General features: G+C 38.7%; 1 protein-coding gene across 1 annotated transcript in view; it reads right to left on the minus strand.

Annotated features, from left to right (window-relative positions):
- celf5a (cugbp, Elav-like family member 5a) overlaps nucleotides 1–9,053 on the minus strand; it is a 700,629-nt gene extending 691,576 nt beyond the window's left edge. Inside the window, exon 1 of the mRNA XM_057840946.1 lies at nucleotides 9,036–9,053. The gene's annotated coding sequence lies outside the window, so the exon portion shown is untranslated. The remainder of the gene's footprint in view (nucleotides 1–9,035) is intronic.
- Nucleotides 9,054–21,509: the final 12,456 nt, after the last annotated feature.

Consider the following 21,509-nt stretch of genomic DNA (forward strand, 5'->3'; position numbering starts at 1 on the left):
ATATACAGGTAAATGTGTGTTCAAGAAGCTTGATTGTGTGTACATAGTTTTCATCAGGTGATGGATACCCAAACTCATGAAGAGATGGCCTCTAATCACTTTTCGTGTTAGATGGTATATATTTTTTCACTTTTTTTCCACTGTTTGGTCTGCTGTATATAACCCGTTTTGACTAGAGCATGTATAAAGGCAAAAAACGCCTATGGCTATACCTGTTGTTTATGTTGAATTCTCAAATATAAGACTATTTACTCTAATTTTGTTTGGTTGAATGTTCATCCTAACATGTTGAATAAATATTACAAAGTTTCAAAACAGTTCGTTATGCATGTTTGGTTGTCAATTGGACATCAATATCAAAAATTTTGACAAAACGATTTTGGAATTTTTGTCTTTTTGGGCCCAAAATGATGATTTATAATTGGTCAGTGAAGGAAACAACAGTTTGAACATGAAGTTCAAGGTGTCACAAAAAAGGGACCAAACCAGGCCATCGTAAACAATTCCTTCTTTGAAATATAAAGGCAACTTCAAAGGCATGCAAAATCAGACAAAATAGGCCCAGACCTTAAAGGGTTAAGGTTTAATAATGGTAAGTGTTTTTGTTGTTGTTTTTTTTTTTAAAGGGCATTAAGGATAGCAAAATATTGTCAACTATCCTGACGAACAAAAAACTGTACAATTTGCAAAATAAACATAAATTATTTGAGATGTGCATCTAATTTTAAAGACCTGAAGGTCTGCTGTGCTGGCAGAGTTAAAAATTAAGTTTTACGCTATATTTTTGGTTCTCCGCACTTTACATTTCTCCCACATCTCATCAGTATTATAAGCCAGTGGTGCATAAAGGTGTCTGGTGGGATGAGGCGTCACGGCATCGCAGCTTCATTTTCTCCGACGCGGCCTCACAGTTGAACGAGCATGTTTTGCAACGCTGAACATTTCACACTAAAAGTTTTACAATGATGTCATGGTAGCCCTAGAGAGGACACATTTCATGGAGTTGTGTCAAAAAGGGACTTTTCATTCTGTGGGTGTAATTTTGCCCTCTGGGCAATTTGAGCAGTGTCCTATGTAATCCAGCATATGGTGCAACTGAAAAAAAGCATTCCTTTTGTCGTTGTTGTACTCACCACGGCACTATCCCTCTTTACAAGGTTTTTAATAGGTTAGCTGGTGCAGTGGCAGAACAAATCAGATCCGTGCCCGGGGTCGATGAATAAGACCAGGGCTCTTAGCACGCTAGCTTCAATGCGTGTGTATCATGTCCTTGAAACTCCTACTTTACTTTTCAAGTAGGTACTTTTCACAGTCCTACTCATCTTACGGCTACACTACACTGAGAGCGTCCGATCTCGGAAGCTATGCAGGATTGGGTCAAGTTAGTGCTTGGATAGCAGCGCAAAGGTTTTTTGGTTGTTGGTAATTGTAATACAAAGATAGAAAAAAACTAACTACACACAATGTGGTATTTTTATTTTAGAATTTTAAGAGTTAAAAACCCTCATCCGTAATTATTGCGAAATTTTATGGATGCTCAACTTTAGACGTCATAAATCACTAATGACAGCCCTCATCTACAATTTTATCGATTCTAGCATTCTAATAATCTGCATTTTACGTAGCCATGGAAATAATATTGCAAAGGGATATCAATAAATAGAGCACCTTTACTGAATGGTCCGCGGAAGACGCACGACCAGGCCCGGAGTGGCTAATTGGGAGGATCGGGACATTTCCTGGTGGGCCGGCCTGACGTTTGGGTCGGTCGTAATATAGATTTTTAATGAAGCTGTCAGTTCAACTTTTATAATAATGGCATTAACGCAAAACCCCTTTGCGGGATAAATTATTGCCCTTCTAGCATCCCATAGTTTGGAATTCAAGACGCCTTGATGTGCTCCCAATGCTGCCAACGTTGAGAGAGTATCATTCTGTTGACTTGATCCTGTGGTAAAATTTAATGTTGGGTTTTAATGGCTGGAATGCACTTTGAGGCAGTGTGACGAACGTGAACCCGTCGAGCTTTTGGCACGACCCATTATGGTTGTTTTCGAGCATGTGTGGATGAAAGTACAGCGATGAATCGACTGGCATGTTGAACAGGTGGGCTAAAGCACACGGAGGCTCGGGGTGAAATCCCTGTTGGCCAGCGAAACGGAACTTTTGTCTTTTTTAGACCAAAATGTGGCTCTCTTGCCATTTACAGTGGGGCAAATAAGTATTTAGTCAACCACCAATTGTGCAAGTTCTCCTACTTGAAAAGATTAGAGAGGCTTGTAATTGTCAACATGGGTAAACCTCAACCATGAGAGAGAATGTGGAATAAAAAAAAAACAGAAAATCACATTGTTTGATTTTTAAAGAATATATTTGCAAATCATGATGGAAAATAAGTATTTGGTCACCTACAAACAAGCAAGATTTCTGGCTGTCAAAGAGGTCTAACTTCTTCTAACGAGGTCTAACGAGGCTCCACTCGTTACCTGTATTAATGGCACCTGTTTTAACTCATTATCGGTATAAAAGACACCTGTCCTCAACCTCAGTTAGTCACACTCCAAACTCTACTATGGCCAAGACCAAAGAGCTGTCGAAGGACACCAGAGACAAAGTTGTAGACCTGCACCAGGCTGGGAAGGCTGAATCTGCAATAGGTAAAACGCTTGGTGAAAAGAAATCAACTGTGGGAGCAATTATTAGAAAATGGAAGACATACAAGACCACTGATAATCTCCCTCAATCTGGGGCTCCATGCAAGATCTCACCCTGTGGCGTCAAAATGATAAAATGAACGGTGAGCAAAAATCCCAGAACCACACGGGGGGACCTAGTGAATATCCTACAGAGAGCTGGGACCACAGTAACAAAGGCTACTATCAAAAACACAATGCGCCGCCAGGGACTCAAATCCTGCACTGCCAGACGTGTCCTCCTGTTGAAGCCAGTACACGCCCAGGCCCGTCTGTGGCGCCAGAGACCATTTGCAGAAGAGGACTGCGAGAATGTGCTATGGTCAGATGAAACCAAAATATAAGTTTTTGGAAGAAACACAGGATCTCGTGTTTGGAGGAGGAATAATTCTGAATTGCATCCGAAGAACACCATACCCACTGTGAAGCATGGGGGTGGAAACATCATGCTTTGGGGCTGTTTTTCTGCAACGGGACCAGGACGACTGATCTGTGTAAAGGAAAGAATGAATGGGGCCATATATCGAGAGATTTTGAGAGGAAAATCTCCTTCCATCACATCAACAAGGGCTTTGAAGATGAGACGTGGTCTTTTAGCATGACAATGATCCCAAACACACAGCCAGGACAACAAAGGAGTGGCTTCGTAAGAAGCATTTCAAGGTCCTGGAGTGGCCTAGCGAGTCACCAGATCTCAACCCCATAGAAAATCTGTGGAGGGAGTTGAAAGTCCGTGTTGCCCAACGACAGCCCCAAAACATCACTGCTCTAGAGATCTGCATGGAGGAATGGGCCAAAATATCCGCAACAGTGTGTAAAAAAGCTTGTGAAGACTTACAGAAAATGTTTGGCCTCCGTTATTGCCAACAAAGGGTACATAACAAAGTATTGAGATGAACTTTTGGTATTGACTAAATACTTCTTTTCCACCAAGATTTGCAAATACATTCTTTAAAAATCAAGCAATGTGATTTTCAGGTTTGTTTTTTTTCCACATTCTGCCTCATGTTTGAGGTTTACCCATGTTGACAATTACAGCCCTCTCTAATATTTTCAAGTGGGAGAACTTGCACAATTAGTGGTACTTATTTGCCCCACTGTATTACTGCAATGCGCAGATACAGTAAACTGTGAATGAACATGTGGAATGAAAGAATTGAAATGTTTTAGAGCACCTAAAACCTCCAGCATGGAGGCTCCAGGCACTTCTGTTGCTGCCAGCAGAACTCACTATTTTGGGGCACAAAGACGGAGGATTGGGGCAAAATCCACGTTCTCGGGCAAAACATAACTTTGGCATTTTAACACAAAACACGGCACTCTGAGGTGGACTGATGGGCGCGAACTACCCTGAAATGCACAGATGTTTGTGCTTTGAGAAATTGGGAGTCAGCCGTTTTGGTGACTTCAAACATAATCTTTCACATTTAATTTTATTTTATTTGTTATTTGAAGTCATAAATAATGTGAAACCACTGATAACCAATGATATATTACATTAAATTATATACAGTACTCCTTGAAAAATATGAATATCAAGTAAACATTTTTTCATTTTGGCAATTGACCATAAAAGATTAAACCAACAAAATTGTAAACGTCAACTGGCATGTAATGGCCCATCTCAAGCAGTTCCTTGTAACTTTTCAGATTCTGAAGATTTTTCAGATTATAACCACAAATTAAATAATAATAATGTAAATGTAACAATGTAAAGCTGCAGTTTTGTCCCCAGTTGCCACATGTGTAATTCAAAACACTTGCAAAAGGTTCCAGAACCTTCGAAAAGTCAGTCTAATACATAAGATGAACTTATAGGCATTAGCCCAAAATAATACTATTCTTTTTTTTTTTTTTTTTTTTTTTTTTTTTTTTTTAACCTGTCCTGTTCAGCTGTTTCACACAGAAAATGGAAGTCTAAGTGCCCGGGTTGTCTGAACAGTTTTAATGTTTCACATTGAGAGTCTGTTATACTCCCATTGTGATCATTCAAAATACCTTTTTACTATGACAAAGCAGCGAACAGGAAAGGATTATGGGGGGACAGAAGGAAAGCAATACAAGAGAAGAAAGAAAAGAAACATACACAAACAACAACAAGAAATACATAGAACATCTATACTAAATATTTATATGCTGGTGCCATCGTCAGCGAGATGTATTTCCGGTTCACACCATGTGGGGGCCTATTGGCCAGTGAAAGAGGGGGATGGGGGTGGGGGTGTCTATAAGCTGAGTGATTGAAAGAGGTAGAGTGTACACAAATCAGTTCTGTGATCTAGAACCCAGTTATCATGTGAATCTCTTATGAATGTAAGCCCGTTGGCGACCAACCCTACGCCGCCCCATCACCAACCCCGGCACCAGGACCCCCAACCCGAGCATGCCCTACCGCATCCAGCAGCAGCCCCACCGGATGCGTGACAGTCACACAGACGGGTGGAGAAGCCGCGCGGGCGCCAAACCAGGGCCACCCAGCCGGCCCGGGGAGGGATGGTGGGCGGGGGGTTGGGGGGGTCAAGCACAGCCCATCCCTCCTCCCGCAGCCCAGCAAAGGAGCCATCGTCCCCCTCCCGGGATCCAGGGTGGTCCCCCGGGCCACCCGCGCACCCATCAACCGGCCTTCAGGGATGGCAGGAGGGGACGCACCACCAACCCTAGGAGGGCCGCGCGGTATGACACCAGAGGGCACCTCCCCAGCACCTGGTACAGGGAGATGCGGCTATGGCTGGGCGGACCCGGGAGGAAACCATGGCCGCCGCATGCACCCCCCGGCCCCCACCCCAACTCCACCCCACCCCGGCCGGCCAGGGAAGGGCTGCGGCCCCGGACCGGCATCCGAGCGGCACCCCCACCCGCCCATGACACCAGCGCGCGCCCGACGGGACCCCCCGCACAGCCAGACGCAACCAGACAAGCCCTGGCCGAAAATCCCGGGGGCCAAGACCAACGACGGGACGGCCCAGGGCAGGACGCCAACAAACTCCACCTGTAAAGCTGTCAGAAGAAGAGGTTTATCAAACACCATTAGATGTGTGACAAGGACCAGTGAAGTGTATTATTTAAGCATAGTTCCTTAATTGTTCCAAGTCTGATAAGTAATATATAGGGTGTTCCAAAAAAGTTGAATACGTTCCCCAGCAGCTGGAAACCAAATTGTCTATGGGTTTCTTTGTACATTAAACCCATTGATCGACTAAACTGTGAAGGAAGAAAAATTATTTATTACATGCTGCTGGGAGTGTATAAAACAGTTCGGATTTAAACCTGTCCAGTTTCCAGCTGCAAAAGGATGCATACAACTTCCCTGGACACCCCGCATATATCAATTTATGTATACATTTTTATTATTTTTGTGACATTCCTTCGCAGGCGAGAGAGAATCTTTATTCTATGTCCATCATTCTTGCGATCGTTTCCCACTGTTGTTCGTATTTGTCCATTTTATTTGTCTGTTTGGCAGATATTTTCTCTAATGTTATATATTCAATGATTAGATTTAGCCATTGGTTAATGCTAATGTTTTGTTTGTTTTTCCAATTCAACAATATTGTTTTTTTGGCTATCGTTAAACTTGCTAGTAGTGGACGGGTTTGATGGTTAGAGATATTCACTGTATTCAGATCGCCAAGCAGACAAAGAGTTGGAGACAATGGAATCCTGCAGTTCAATAGGAAAGAGTTTCTTTGTTACCTGTGACCAAAACTCTCGCACTGATTTACATTGCCAAAGAGCATGAAAGTATGTGTCTGAAGAATCTTCGTTACAGCTTGTGCATTTGGAGCACTCCATTTTGTACATTTTAGATTGAGTAATATGCCATCTGTGCAGTATTTTGAATTGTATAAGCTGAAGGTTCGTATTCTTTGTCATTATAAATGTGTTTTTACAGATGTTGGACCAATAGTCATTATCTAATGTTACCGAAAGTTCGTTATTCCATTTTTCGATTGGTAGGCAAGTAGAGTTGTTACATGAGAGGGCTTTATAGACTTTTGAAAGTATTTTTTTTTTGTTGAGGGTGGATATTTATTATTTTATTTACGAAAGGTGGTGGGTCTAACGTACCCGTTAGTGATGGGAATTTGCTTCTGATGGCTGCCCTGATTTTATTGTATTGAAGGAAATAGACCCCTTTGATCTGGACATTTTATAGTATTTTTTCTTATGGCATGAATGTATTATCTTTAAACAAATGCTGTAACTGGTTTATTCCCGTATCATCTCACGTGCTGAAATAAATAGGAATTTTATTAACTCCAAAGTCTGGGTTGTGCCAGATTGGTGGAAATTTACACAGGGCTTGTTGTGATTGCGTAATTTCCATACCTCTCCACCAGGCTTTCAAGGTACATGCTATCATTGGGTTTTTGAAGCAGCTATGGTGCTTAATACTAGAACTAATAAAGGGGAGGTTTGCCAATCGTAAAATAAAATTATTCAAGTAAGAGTAAAAGTAGTCATCCAAAAAATGTTCTTCGCCCCTTTTTGGTGATTCCCTGCCCAATGAAGTGGAAAAGAGGTAAGGGTTTCGGGTTAGACATAGGTTGGTAGAGTAGCCAATAATTTTACTCAAGTAAGAGTAGCAATACTTCAAAATAATATTATTCAAGTAAGAGTAAAAGTCATCCAAAAAATGTACTCAAGTACAGTAAAAAAGTATTTGGTGAAAAGAATACTCAAGTAATGGGGAACATTGTGAGTAACTGCTTAGGATATTTGATTATTTATTTTTTAAAACAATGATATTGTTTTTCTCATCACAAAGTTATCTATATGAACTGTTATTATTATACTTGACTATAACCTGTTACATAACTGCATTAAGCCAAACAAATACAAAATAATAATAATAATAATCACTGAAATCAGGCGAGAGAAAAAAGCATGAGTGTCCTCTAGTGGAGAAAATAGTTCCTAGTTTGAATAGTTCAATAGTAAATAGTTCCTTCATAGTTCCTATTTTGAAATTAAAAGGATCATATTTCTAGTTTTAGGTGGTCATTTGGTGCCAAATAAAAACTGGGAGAGACGTTAAAATCCAAGCTGAAGGAATCTGACCCTTTAGACAGATTGCCGCAATCATGCCAGCCGAACCGCCGGACCCGCACTGGTGCAGCTCCAGTGTCCCGGGCCGGTGAGACCCCTAAAACCCAGCCAAAAGGCCAAACTCCGCACGTTCACCTTTGTCTTAAACTGTTGTACCGACTCCATTTTGAAAGCTGGAAAAATGCTTCGAAGCACAAGTTGACAATTTATTCAGGTCGACAGCGATCAAATGGCAAGGCGAAACAGAAACAGACTCAGGCGAGGAGGCTGACTCGTTCCAAGGTCACCATATCACAAGTCAACAAAAGGTTCCCGAGAAAAAAATGACAATGTTTAGTTTAACATTCAGTCTTTTGAAGGCTTTTGCCGGGGTATGACAGGAAGAAGGGTGTGTTTAGAATAATCTTCTATCGCACTTTGGGCTGTTTAGTTCGTGCGTCACAGTTGTTGAGTCACCGTTACTGGGGCAACCGCAGTGGGAGATTCAGCGTCAAAGGGGCTCTTTGAGTCTCATCAGTCGTGTGATCAGTTGGATATCACAAGTTCTCCGGTGTTCCTTGTGTTGGGACGGGAGGTCCCGCCATTTGTTGTGGACTGTTCGGAAGAACTGACGTGGACACTTGGGCATGTAGATGTCTTGCCTATCACCTGGTAGTCAGCGACAATCTTGCTCAGTAGGCTAAATGACACACACGTTGGGCTTCCGTGATAAGAAGGCATCATGTATCGCTTATGCCCTATATTCTGCTTGTTTTCCTTAAACTATGGTATAAGTGCTATTTTTTTTATATTGGGTTTGTTAGAGTAATACAAACAGTATATACGAGAAAAGATACTATTCCCTGATTGAGTATATTAGTGTGTTAGAGTAATACAAACAGTCGATCAGTAAATACAAGAAAAGATACTCTTCCCTTCAGCGCTTTCGAGTCATGTTGAGGGCAGCTTTCTATGTCAAATAATGATTTTTTTACAGTGCTTAAAAAACACCAAGTGATTGAACAGGCCGGCGCGATCATAGAACAGCAAGCTTGAGTCTGATTGGTAAAATGGAGTCATGTGATTATTGTTGTGACGTCTCATTGGTGAAACTGGTAGTGTTACTGTTGATTGCTGGCCAAAAAAAGAAGTAAAATCGAATATGTAGAATAAAGAGGAAAAATGTGACGACTAGTGTAGTCCGAAGTAGCGGAGTAAGAGTAGCTTTTCTTCTTTCCTCACAAATCGACTTCAGTAAAAGTATGTCTGGCTCAAGTAAATTTAAAGGAGTAAATGTAATGTGTCACTACCCACCTCTGGTGTTAGAGTTAGTATTAGGGTAACCTCAGCGTTAGGGTCATTCAAAGCAGGAGGCACGGAAGTCTGATGATGAAGCTTGATCTCATTGCTCGTTGAAAGCTGTGGCGCGGAAGGCAAGGGGTGCGGAACATGACTACTGCAGCTGGACCCTTCTCTCTTTTTGCTCCGTGTATCTTAGCCCTTCCCCTCGCCCAACCACTCCCCCTTTACAGCCATGCCTTCAGTACTCCCCCAAGCTCCGGACCTGACCTGGTGTAAATAGCAATGTCAACAGTGTCTAAATTTCATAGGCTCATCATACCAAATGAGAAGGCCAAACATGATAGAAGTGGACAATTCTGTCAATAGAGTACTTACTTGGATTCCTGGTGTTTTTTTATATCAAGAAACGTTTGGTTAATTTTACTGAACCACAAATAAAATAATGGCAAGTTTTATTGATTACACTTGATGGCATTAAATGATATGTAGAGGATCCTCTTTCTTAAGTCAGCAGGTATTGTTCTTCAATTGGTTAATTATGAATACCTAATTGCTAAGAAAACTAACCAGATTAAAATAGACTATTATGGCTAAACTTTACAATCTAGTTAAGCAATATTGATATTTAGCCAGCAAATTTCCTCATACAAATATGAGAAAATCTTATCGCATTTCATGCTTTTCTTTTTTTTTTTTAATGGCGACATGAGATAAGCTGTCAACGAAAACAAACACAATTTCCCACAAATGTCACACGCGACTACTGCTGTGCGTGTGACATTAACGTGATCTTGATCTAGGGGAACAGAGAACGCAAGCTTGTTTTGTCTCTCTCTTTATACAAATCTGACTTAGGATTTGGAAATGGAATTGTCTACCATTTCCATTGCTACTTCTTCAAACAAATATACAGACTGATATTAAATAATTTAAAATGGTCACAATAAACATATTAGTTTATGAATCACTCCATACAGCATAAAAAGACACTATTATCCTATATTTTCTTGCTCTTCTATTTTGTCTTCTTAACGGAAATGAGAGAACCACTGTCCAACATTCTGATAAAACAACACAAATACTGTACTTTTAACTGTATAGTCATTGTCTTACTTTTACGTACATTTTCAAACCACTAGAGAGCAGCAGTGTCCCGTTTATTCTCTCAGGTCATTGAGGAAAGCCATTTCTCGACCTATTCTCGTTTCACTATTTAAATGTGTCAGCGACACAAGCCAATGCGTGCACTGTAAAAATATTTTTTCAGATATACAGTACTGTGCAAACGTTTTAGGCAGGAAACCTGCCTAAAACTTTTGCACAGTACTGCATATATATATGTTTTTTATTATTAAATTTATTAGGATTATGGAAGCTTCCACTTGGGGAAAATATATACATACAGTATATCCTGTATATACATAATATAATAAAAATATACAGTACTGTGCAAAAGTTTAAGGCAGTGTCCTGCCTAAAACTTTTGCACAGTACTGTATTTAGTGAACATATTCATGGGTTAAAATCTAAAAAAAAAACAACAACAACAAAACAACAACAACAACAAAAAGAACAGTCTCCTTGAGCAACTGGGGCTTTACTTAAATATTATTTTATTTATTTTATTTAGTGGCTCTTAAAATTGTGTATTTAAGCCATAAGAAATTAACCAATTTCTGTTGGGCGGGCTTATTATCATCTCTTATTATGCACTTTGTGTAGCCCAAGCAGCGGAGTAAGAGTGGCGTTTTTTTCTTCACACATCTAATCAAGTAAAAGTAAAACTATGGCTTAGCAAAACTACTCTTAGAAGTAGGGCTGTCAAACGATTAAAATGTTTAATCGAGTTAATTACAGCTTAAAAATTAATTAATCGTAATTAATCGCAGTTCAAACCATCTATAAAACATGCCATATTTTTCTGTAAATTATTGTTGGAATGGAAAGATAAAAAACAAGTTGGATACATACATTCAAAATATGGTACATAAGTACTGTATTTGTTTATTATAACAATAAATTAACAAGATGGCATTAACATTACTAATATTCTGTTAAAACGATCCATGGATAGAAAGACTTGTAGTTCTTAAAAGATAAATGTTAGTACAAGTTATAGAAATTTTGTATTAAAACCCCTCTTAATGTTTTCGTTTGAATAAAATTTGTAAAATTTTCAGTCAAAAAATAAATTAGTAGCCCGCCATTGTTGATGTCAATAATTACACAATGCTCATGGGTGCTGAAGCCCATAAGATCAGTCGCACCCAAGCGCCAGCAGAAGGCGACAAAACTCATAAAAAACACAAGTAACAAGTGGACATTGCACTGTGCTGTCTTTTTAATCTGTTTGAGCGGGGCGTGTGTGTTAATTGCGTCAAATATTTGATCATGATTAATTTAAAAAATTAATTACCGCCCGCTAACGCGATAATTTTGACAGCCCAACTTAGAAGTACATTTTTCTCAAAAAGTTACTCCAGTAAATGTAACGGAGTACATGTAACATATGACTACCCTCCTCTGTATATATATAATATAATTCATGCAATAATTTGAAGGTAACATTCAAAGAATGGCTGCCATTATCCAAAACAGAAAATCAGATGGAAGACATCTATACATAAATGCAAAGGTGAAAATAATCATGTTCACACAAAAAAGAGAAAAAATGGAAATCAGATAAATGATTGTGTCCTTGTGGGATTTTATTGATTGCATCTGTTGTATAAGAGCTTGTTGTTTTATCACCTGTGGATTGCATTCATGGAGGCGGATAGCAAGAGCTGCTGCAAAGAAAGACCAAACAAGCAGGCAAGAATTGGAATAGCAAATAATTTTGTTTGGCAGCCATCACTGCCAGTAATCCGCCCAGTTGGGCTGTTGTCACTCACTCTGTGAGATTTGCCACAGAGTGAGATGTCGTTGTATTTATTCCAGGAGAACCCCCGCTGGGTTTGGTAAATCTTTTAGCGACTCCCAAATGCTAATACATTCACTCCACCGTCCCACTTTTAAAAAAATGGAGGCCAGTCTTGATTAAAGTAAATATAGTCAGTATTATTTGTATAATTTATTATTGTGTTCTGACTTGGATATCAGCGCATTATCAGGGGCACAAATACAACTGCATCTACGTCTAGGATGCTAAAAAGAAAGCAAGTGTGAGACAAACCAATACAAGTACAACCCAGGTAAACCGGAATACGTGTCTCACACACGCACAACAACAACACCAGTGTCAAAGCGATACCCGTTACTAAGGCTAGGTTCATACTGCAGGTCTTAATGCACAATTCCGATTGTACCGCACGCAACACGTCATTTTTGCTCATTAATATTTATGACGTTAGCAACTGTTGCTAGGCGGGTCATGCGCGCATTTGTCCCTCATGCTAAATGCATGTAAATAGTGTACGAACGAGATGTTTACTGAGATAAACCTACCAATTCTGTCCGAAAATGATGTCCCTGGTGCCAAATTCAGTGGTAAAGATGTGGAAGAACATACAAATGTTCAGTAAAGAGATGGCTTGAGTGTCGAGGGCTGAAAAAGACAGGAAAAAGAGCCGACCTGATCCAGAGGTAGCTTTTTTATTGACACCTTTTTCTTGTGTGTATTGCCTTACGCCAATGACAATCACATTCTCTTGATTCACCAATCTATCCTTTACCACCATATGCCCTGTCTTTCTTATATATTATTTCCAGGGTTGTTCCGATCATGTTTTTTTGCTCCCGATCCGATCCTGATCGTTTTAGTTTGAGTATCTGCCGATCCTGATATTTCCCGATCCGATTGCTTTTTTTTTTTTTTTTGCTCCCGATTCAATTCCAATCATTCCCGATAATTTTTTCCCGATCATATACATTTTGGCAATGCATGTAGAAAAAAAAATGAATAAAACTCGGACGAATATATACATTCAACATACAGTACATAAGTACTGTATTTGTTTATAATGACAATAAATCCTCAAGATGGCATTTACATTATTAACATTCTTTCTGTGAGAGGGATCCACAGATAGAAAGACTTGTAATTCTTAAAGGATAAATGTGACTTTGTATATTGTGACTAAATATTGCCATCTAGTGTATTTGTTGAGCTTTCAGTAAATGATACTCTAGCCATTTAACTGTTCTGCCCAATTGCATGATGGGAAGTGCAACCATGACTGTGCGTAGTGACACCAATTGATATATCTTCTCTGCGTTGAGAAATAACATATGGTGTTAAGAAAAAGATAAACTACCACCTTTCTTCCCCACATTGCTTCCCACAATATTTTTAATGGTTGAGAGGGGTATTTTAAAGCTTTAGCCAATTAAATAAAGGCTCCAAAGACTGCCTAAATTCACTCTACTCATTTTACACTGCCTTTTAGCTCAATATATAGGTAAAACGGCACCTTTATAGATTGAACGCGACAATGCGTGAGTGGGTCGTGCAGCGCATGCATTAATTGCAATAAATATTTTAACGTGATTAATTTTTTTAAAAATCAATTACCGCCGTTAACGCGATAAATTTGACAGTCTACTTTAAGCTAAAACTAAAGACTCTGGATGAGTGTAAGGCACTTTGTCTGTAACGTGAAATACAATTAGAAAACGATTTAATTAAAAAAAATATATATATTCAAGAAAGTTATGTCCGATATTTTTTTGCCGATTCCGATACTTTGAAAATGACGTGATCGGATCATCTTTAATTATATCCTCTGGTTGTCTTACGTCTCTGACCGTTCTTGAAGGTAATTTATATTGCTCTTTTTGTGTTGTAATAGCAAATGCTACTCAGTGACAGCCAACTTTCAATTTTTTCATTAATAACATCTTAATTCTATAATGTATTTACATTTCCTCCTTACTAAAGTTGTCTCTTTACAACAGAAAATGTAACAACAGTGGCAGTCAGATACCATTTTAATTATTTTCAGACCGTTTGTCAGACAGAAGCAGCACGGCAAAACACCACGCTAAAATATAAGTATAAATATCAACATTGCTTAGCTCTTCGGGGCAGGCTGTGGCAGGAAATGGATCTGTAGGACCCCAAAAAAAATGTTTACTGCATAAGAAGGTGAATAGCTTCACCTTTCTGGCATTAAACTGCTCTTTTGGACCTCCGCACTAGTTGATCCATTGTTCACATTTTTTCCTCTGAGTTTTACTCTTCGGGAAACGTATGAAGAAAACATCCTTCATATGTCGTAATTTCTCGAGTCGTTTCTACAAGTTATATAGCAGCAGTGTTTACTCGACATGTTCTTTTATGAAAGATTACCGGAAGAAAACAAGCAGCACTAACATGGGTTGTATGCGATGGCGCTTCTATGTTGACCTACTTTCGGTTTACGATGGTGATGTCACGCACCCTTGCGGTCTGAAAATAGCATTCGTGTGGTATGCTATTTCGATTTGGGAGACTTGACAGTTCAGACCGTCGCCACATTGTGGAAAAATGTGGTCAGGATCGGATTGAGACCACATACGAAAGTGACCCAGATCAGATTTGAAATGGTCCACTTCTATGCGACTTGTCCAGTTTGGACTGTCAACTTAATGCTCAATCTAGTCGGAAAAACACGAAAAAATCGGATTCGCGCATCAAGATCTGCGGTTTGATCTTAGCATAATTCAATTTTTTTCACTATTCCCTTCGTGAACTGAGTCACGCTTTCAAATCATTACAAAGCACATGCTACCTGATTTTCTTTTTTTTTTTCCTCATTATTGACATGGCAAGTCCACCCCTTGTCTTGATCTTCAACACAAAAAGAGGTGCTGACTTCAAATCTAAAATGATAAAACACCACCATTTATTGGGATCTGTTTCTCATTAAAATGATTTTCAAAACTGAATTCCACAGACAAGCTGGGCAAGAACTTGTGTCACTCCTACCTGCTAAAAAATGAATATGAAGAAAATCTTTGTCAGTGGCAGAAAACGGGACAAACATATGGTGATGTGCATGCCAGGCCACTAGGTGGCAGTGTAGGGTGAGTACACACTTTGAGTGATAAAGATGAATACTACAAAGGCACTGTAAAAATAAACCTGTACATGTCAGTACACTTGTTATTTTTGGGGTTCACATTCTGGACATATGTATTTTCCATTAGGGCGTTGTTGAACAATAAGAGTCATACGAGGATAACTCAATCCGTGAAAACCAATTGAATTAAAAGAGGCTCATGCAGGCAGGACACTTGCCCCTATGAATGCCCACTGTATAACGCTTTAGAAGTTCCTCCTCATCTGTGGAAGCAGCGGGAAAAAGGTCGAGCGGGAATTCACTGCGAGACCAAGGAAATTGGGTGCAGCAGATGAAAGTCTCATCGAGCCGACTTGCCTTTGAAATGTGACGATGTGGAGCTGCAGCACCAGCTCCTGAATGACAGAACCCAATTACAGGCCAAAAAGCCATTCCTCCATGGCGGAAATAGATTGTAGCAACTCAACTATTCATGAAAAGATTGGAGAAAAACTGGGACGCCGAAAAATGCCACTGTGAACTCTTTCGGGAGAGCGAATCATTGCTGAGGTGCACAGAGGAAACTGGCTATTTGCACAGAAAATTCTGAATGATCCAGAAACGAATGACTACTAACCATGAACTGTGTCTGGATTTGTTCAAAGAAGAACAAGGCATCAGTGGAAAGTTTTTATCGGGGAGTTTAATGGTCAGTGCTCAACCAAAATATGTATATATACTGTATATATATATGTGTTTCTTCACTTGATTCGATTTAAGAACAATCTACTAGCGTCAGATTTACATACACAAGTGTTAACAACAAGCCTAATAAAGAGCTTGTGTAGCGGTACCTGTTTTCACAGATATTTATTATTAATTTATTTATTCTATGTACTTCTTCGCAGCGTCAGCTGTATCGGACAAGACATGTCGCCTCTCACATGCAGGCAAAAAAAAAAAAACTGGACTCTACGGTTCGTTTAATTGGCTGACATACTGACACGTGATCAGTATGGATAGTTAGCTCTGAGTGGTTCAAATGCACATTTTTGGGGGGAACAATAAATAGAGGGAAAAACAAGCTTGTTGAATTAAAAGGGCAATGAAACGGAAAAATGATCAGATCTTAAAGAGAAAGGAAAGAGTTGATGAGGTATTTATTTATTTTATTTCATTTTATTTTATTTTATGTTATTTGGGAAGTTCAGAACATCTTCCATGTTGTTCATTTATGTAAGCCTACTTATTTATTTCCTTATAACTAAAAAAATGTTTGCTTAGTCTTCAAAATATATTCCATTTCACTGTGCATAATGTAAGTCATTTTTGTTTTGTTTTTTGTTGATGTATGTTACTTATACCTTTAATATTAAAAAAAAAAAAAAGTCCATGTTTACATTATCTTCACTTTTGAAGTACATACTATGTTCTTGAATAGTTAAAATTGAAGTCTTACCTTTAGATTTGAGGAAATAAAAATTAGATGGACTTTTACAAGGAATTTTGTAAATCAGTGATAAAATACAATTTTGAATGGAAATCAGTTTCTCATTTATGCCTTGTTCCAGTGTAATGCAGTAGCCAAATGCATGTGTGAAACTAGTCATGTGCCGATTATCGGTTTCAAGGTATACCGTGGTATGAAAACCTCAAGGTTTCAAAACCGCAAAAATTTCCGTCATACCGTCCCTAGGGTATAAGCTGTTTTTTTGTGTCCCAAAAATGCATGGAGAAATCCCTCGCTTGCAGCTGTAATACTCAAATCTCCCCCACCGGTTGTTGCTCAGTGTCAATGAGTCAATTGTGCGACACGACGGCTGGAGGTGGTGAAACTCCTGAACTTTTATCCCCATCGAAGAAAAACGAAATCGCTGGTATGGGAATACTTCGGCTACAGAAAAGTTACGGCTGCTTCAAGGGGTGGTGTGGCTCAGTGGTAGAGTAGTTGTCCCCCAACCCAGTGTTTGTGGGTTCGATTCTTCGCCCTGATGAACTCATCTAAGTATCCTTGAGCAAGATACTTAACCCCACGTTGCTCCTGGTGCTGTGTCACCAGTAGGTGAATGCCGAGATAGTGTAAAGCGCTTTGAGCGCCTTGCTATATAAGTATAACACCATTCCTAAAGGGTATTACAACTCCTGGGGAAATGCTAATATTCCATCATTTATCCATAAATGCATGCCTTTTGGATTCAGATCATGCCACTTCGTGTAATGGCACACATCGCAACACCAAGAAAATGATAGAAATTTGGTTAGCCTGGGATGGTGGGGTCGTCTCATCAGAGCCAGTCATCGTCCTCTTTCTTTATATCTCGGGACATTTAGGTGGCTGCACGTGTATGGTGGGCACCACATCTGCTTTCAGCAGCAATTTCTTAGCAAAACCTGATTTCATTTGTCCATAGTTCGAATAGCTTTCAGGTGTAAAATGCGCACCACACAAAACCGTGCCGGAGGCTGGGTCTGCAAAATTAGCCCTCTTAGCACGGACGAACTTTACTCATTGTCTGCATAGTCCAGCTCTTTTTCTCGCGTTTGGGAACTCATGGGTACTACATTGCGACAAATGGCTATTTGTACACCACATAGCATGACAGGTTTGAACCATTTTAGCGATGTTTTTGATAAAACACGAACCCAACTCTCTCGTCGATAAACAACGATGGCACCTGCCTCGACCTTTTGTTTCCTTGTTGTGACGTCTCCGCCCCATTCGGCTGTTTCCGGAATACTTTTGGAAATGTTTGTAATTTTCAATCTATTTTCGATAATTGCTCATGAATGTGATTTATTTTTTTGTTAACTTTATTAATATTTGTTATCTTGCCACATAACGGTTCTATTAATATCTCACAGCCCCTTAGTATTATAATACCCTTTAATGAAGGAGGGCTAACCGACATGTAAAACAGTTTGCGGAGGGTGGCTGCCGAGGAGGCAATACCTCCAATATGATTTCTCATTTATCTCTTATCACTAAAGGTTAGTAAACAGTGTTATGAACGTTTCCCACCAGCTATGAGAGTTTACTCCAGCATGTTTAGTGTGTCTAGAGGTGTAAAAACATTTGTTATTTTCTCTCTGGCAGCTGTCTGTGTTGAGAAAGAGTGTGTGTGTATAATGTAAACATGATCTGAGACTAACGTGGTTTTTATGGAAAATAATTCAATTTTTTGGGGTTCTGATCGTAATAATGTTGAGCTTTAGGCTCACCTAAAGGACTGCATTTATTTTAATTCTATTTAGAATATTTTGTTACTTTTTAAGATTTAATTTTAACTTAACATTAGACTTATATTCCAAATTGCCTGTTCAATGGAAAACGTTTTTTTCATTATTATTATTATTTTTTTATTTTTTTATTTATTTTAAAGCAGATATCTCAAAGTAACATATTTTAGAGCTGTAATTGCAATACCGTGATACTGTGATATTTTGGCTTAAGGTTATCATACCTTCACATGCCTATGTGTAACCTTCCGAGCAAACGAGCAATTTGGATTATTCACAAAGTGGGTTTTTTAGACCACACTCATAATTTAATTACTCAATCTAAACTGTTAAAATGTAACATTCTTGTAAAATACAACACATCAATATTTTTATTCAAAGCATTTAATAAATTATCACCCCTCAATTTACAATGTCATTTGACAGTGCGAAAGCAATCTCATAATTTGGGAAGATTTGCCAATTTTTCACGACCAAAATTTCGTGCTATTCGTAAAGGATTCTGTGTGTCTGTATGTGGGGTAAAACTCTGGAACAATTTGGGATTACATTATAAGCAGTGTCATAGTATCCAGAGATTCAAATTGCTGTATAAACATAAGGTCTGGTCACGATATACAGAAAGAGATCTCTAAATGTCTTGGGTATCTATAGAAACATTACACGTTTATGTTTTATGTATGATAATCAGGGGTGAAAGTGGCTAGAATGTCTTGCTGGAACTCCCCGACGTGAAGGTCGCCACGGAGCCAGAAATTGTATTTATTTATTTTTATTTTTTTTTGTGGGGGGTGCAGGGGTGTCAAACCTCTTAAACTACTGAAATGCAAAGAAAACTGTTTTAGCACAGTTATTTCTATAACACATACAAAATTGATTTTCATTCAAAATTGTATTTTTTCAATGATTTGCAAAATAAAATGTCATGACATAAAGCTGGAATAATCTCAGACCGGTTTCTTGAACATGACAATGAGTTCACTGTACTCAAATGGCCTCCACAGTCCCCAGATCTCAATCCTATAGAGCATCTTTGGGATGTGGTGGAACGGGAGATTCGCATCATGGATGTGCAGCCGACAAATCTGCACCAAGTGTTTGATGCCATCATGTCAATATGGACCAAACTCTCTAAGGAATGCTTCCAGCACCTTGTTGAATCTATGCCACGAAGAATTGAGGCAGTTCTGAAGACAAAAGGGGGTCCAACCCATTACTAGCATGGTGTACCTAATAAAGTGGCCGGTGAGTGTATACATGTATAAAGTGGCCGATCTATTGTAGGGTAGTGACTGTTTTCCTATGGACTTTTTGGAGTGAAATGGGGGTGGGACCCAAAAAAAGCTCGGCTTCTTCCCACTCTTTTTTGAGCTAAACATGTATGTATTGTTATAATCATCAATTCATTACAGATCATTTACCGGTTTTTACCTTATTTGATCGTGATATCTGGAAAAGTAAGGATAGTGAAGTGGTATATCAACAAAAAAGAACCGAAGAAAATATTAACGCATTCAATAACAGTTTGATGGTCCAGGATTGGACTACTGTATTTAGGGAATCAAATGTGGACAGTGCGTATGATAAGTTCCTAGAGAAATTTACTTCTCTTTATAATACACACTGTCCTGTTGAAGGAAACAGTACAAAGAAAAGGGAATTCAAATGCCCTTGGTTGACAAAAGGAATAATCAACGCCTGCAAAAAGAAAAATTATTTATACAAGTTGTTTATCAAGTTAAAAACCAAAGAAGCTGAACTGAAATATAAGATTTACAAGAACAAATTAACAGCTATAATAAGAACTAGTAAAAAGCTATACTACAACAAGCAATTATATGGAAATAAAAATAATATAAAAGGCACATGGAACATATTGAACAAATTAATCAAACAAGGATCTACCAAGGCAACATATCCTGACCACTTCATTGAAAAGAATGGTATAAATTATGATATGAAAAAAGTTGTTAACAGCTTTAATAGTTTCTTTGTAAAAATCGGTTCAGAATTGGCTGCAGTGCAGGTATTCCGGACCAGGACCCCGACCACTATTATAAAAGAATTAAATGGAATCAACATTCAATCTTTCTCTATGCAACCAGTGAGCAGGAGGTGATAAATACTGCATTGAAGTGCAAGAGCAAGCTGTCCACCGACTGTCACGATATTGACATGTTTATTGTTAAAAAAGTTATACATAGCATAGCAACGCCCCTCACTTATATTTGCAATCTATCATTTCAATCGGGTCAATTTCCAAACAAAATGAAAATTGCTAAAGTAATTCCAATACACAAAAAAGACAGTAAACACAGTTACACAAATTATAGAGCGATATCCCTATTACCACAATTTTCTAAAATCTTGGAAAAACTATTTACCTGCCGATTTAATAATTTTCTTGATAAACGCAACATAATTAACCAGGGCCAGTATGGGTGTAGAACAAAAACAACCACCTCAATGGCAATTACAGATGCAGTAGAAGAAATCACAAATGCATTGGATGAAAAAAAACATGCAGTTGGAATTTTTATTGATCTAAAGAAAGCTTTTGACACAATTGATCACACAATTTTACTCAAGAAACTACATCCGTATGGTATCAGGGGGGTTGCTGGGGAGTGGTTGAGAAGTTATTTAAAAGGAAGGGTACAATATGTGAAAATGGGGAAATGGTCATCAGAATATCTCAGTATCTCTCATGGGGTCCCTCAGGGGTCCGTTTTGGGACCAAAATTATTTAATATTTATATCAACGATATATATACTGTATCTCAGTTATTGAAATTTATACTTTTCGCAGATGACACAAACATATTCTATAGTAGTGAAAACCAAAATGAATTGGTAACTGCCGTAAATGAGGAATTAAGTAAATTAAAGAGGTGGATGGATATAAATAAATTATCACTTAACTTAAATAAGACAAAGGTAATGATATTTAGTAACCTAAAATATAACGCAGAACTACAAATAAAGTTTGATGGGGTCCCAATCGGGAATGTAAATGAATTCAAATTTCTAGGAGTTATTGTAGACAGTAAATTATCATGGAAACCCCACATCAAACACATCAAAACCAAAATCTCCAAAAGCCTGTCACTAATAAACAAAGTGAAATCATACCTTGATGACAGTGCACTCCGCACTTTGTACTGTTCTCTAGTGCTCCCATATTTCACATATTGTATTGAAGTGTGGGGAAACACTTACAAATCTACCATCAATTCATTAGTCACATTGCAGAAACGTGCGGTACGAA

The sequence above is a fragment of the Corythoichthys intestinalis genome, chromosome 7 (genome assembly GCF_030265065.1).
Source record: "Corythoichthys intestinalis isolate RoL2023-P3 chromosome 7, ASM3026506v1, whole genome shotgun sequence".
Classification (NCBI taxonomy): domain Eukaryota; kingdom Metazoa; phylum Chordata; class Actinopteri; order Syngnathiformes; family Syngnathidae; genus Corythoichthys; species Corythoichthys intestinalis.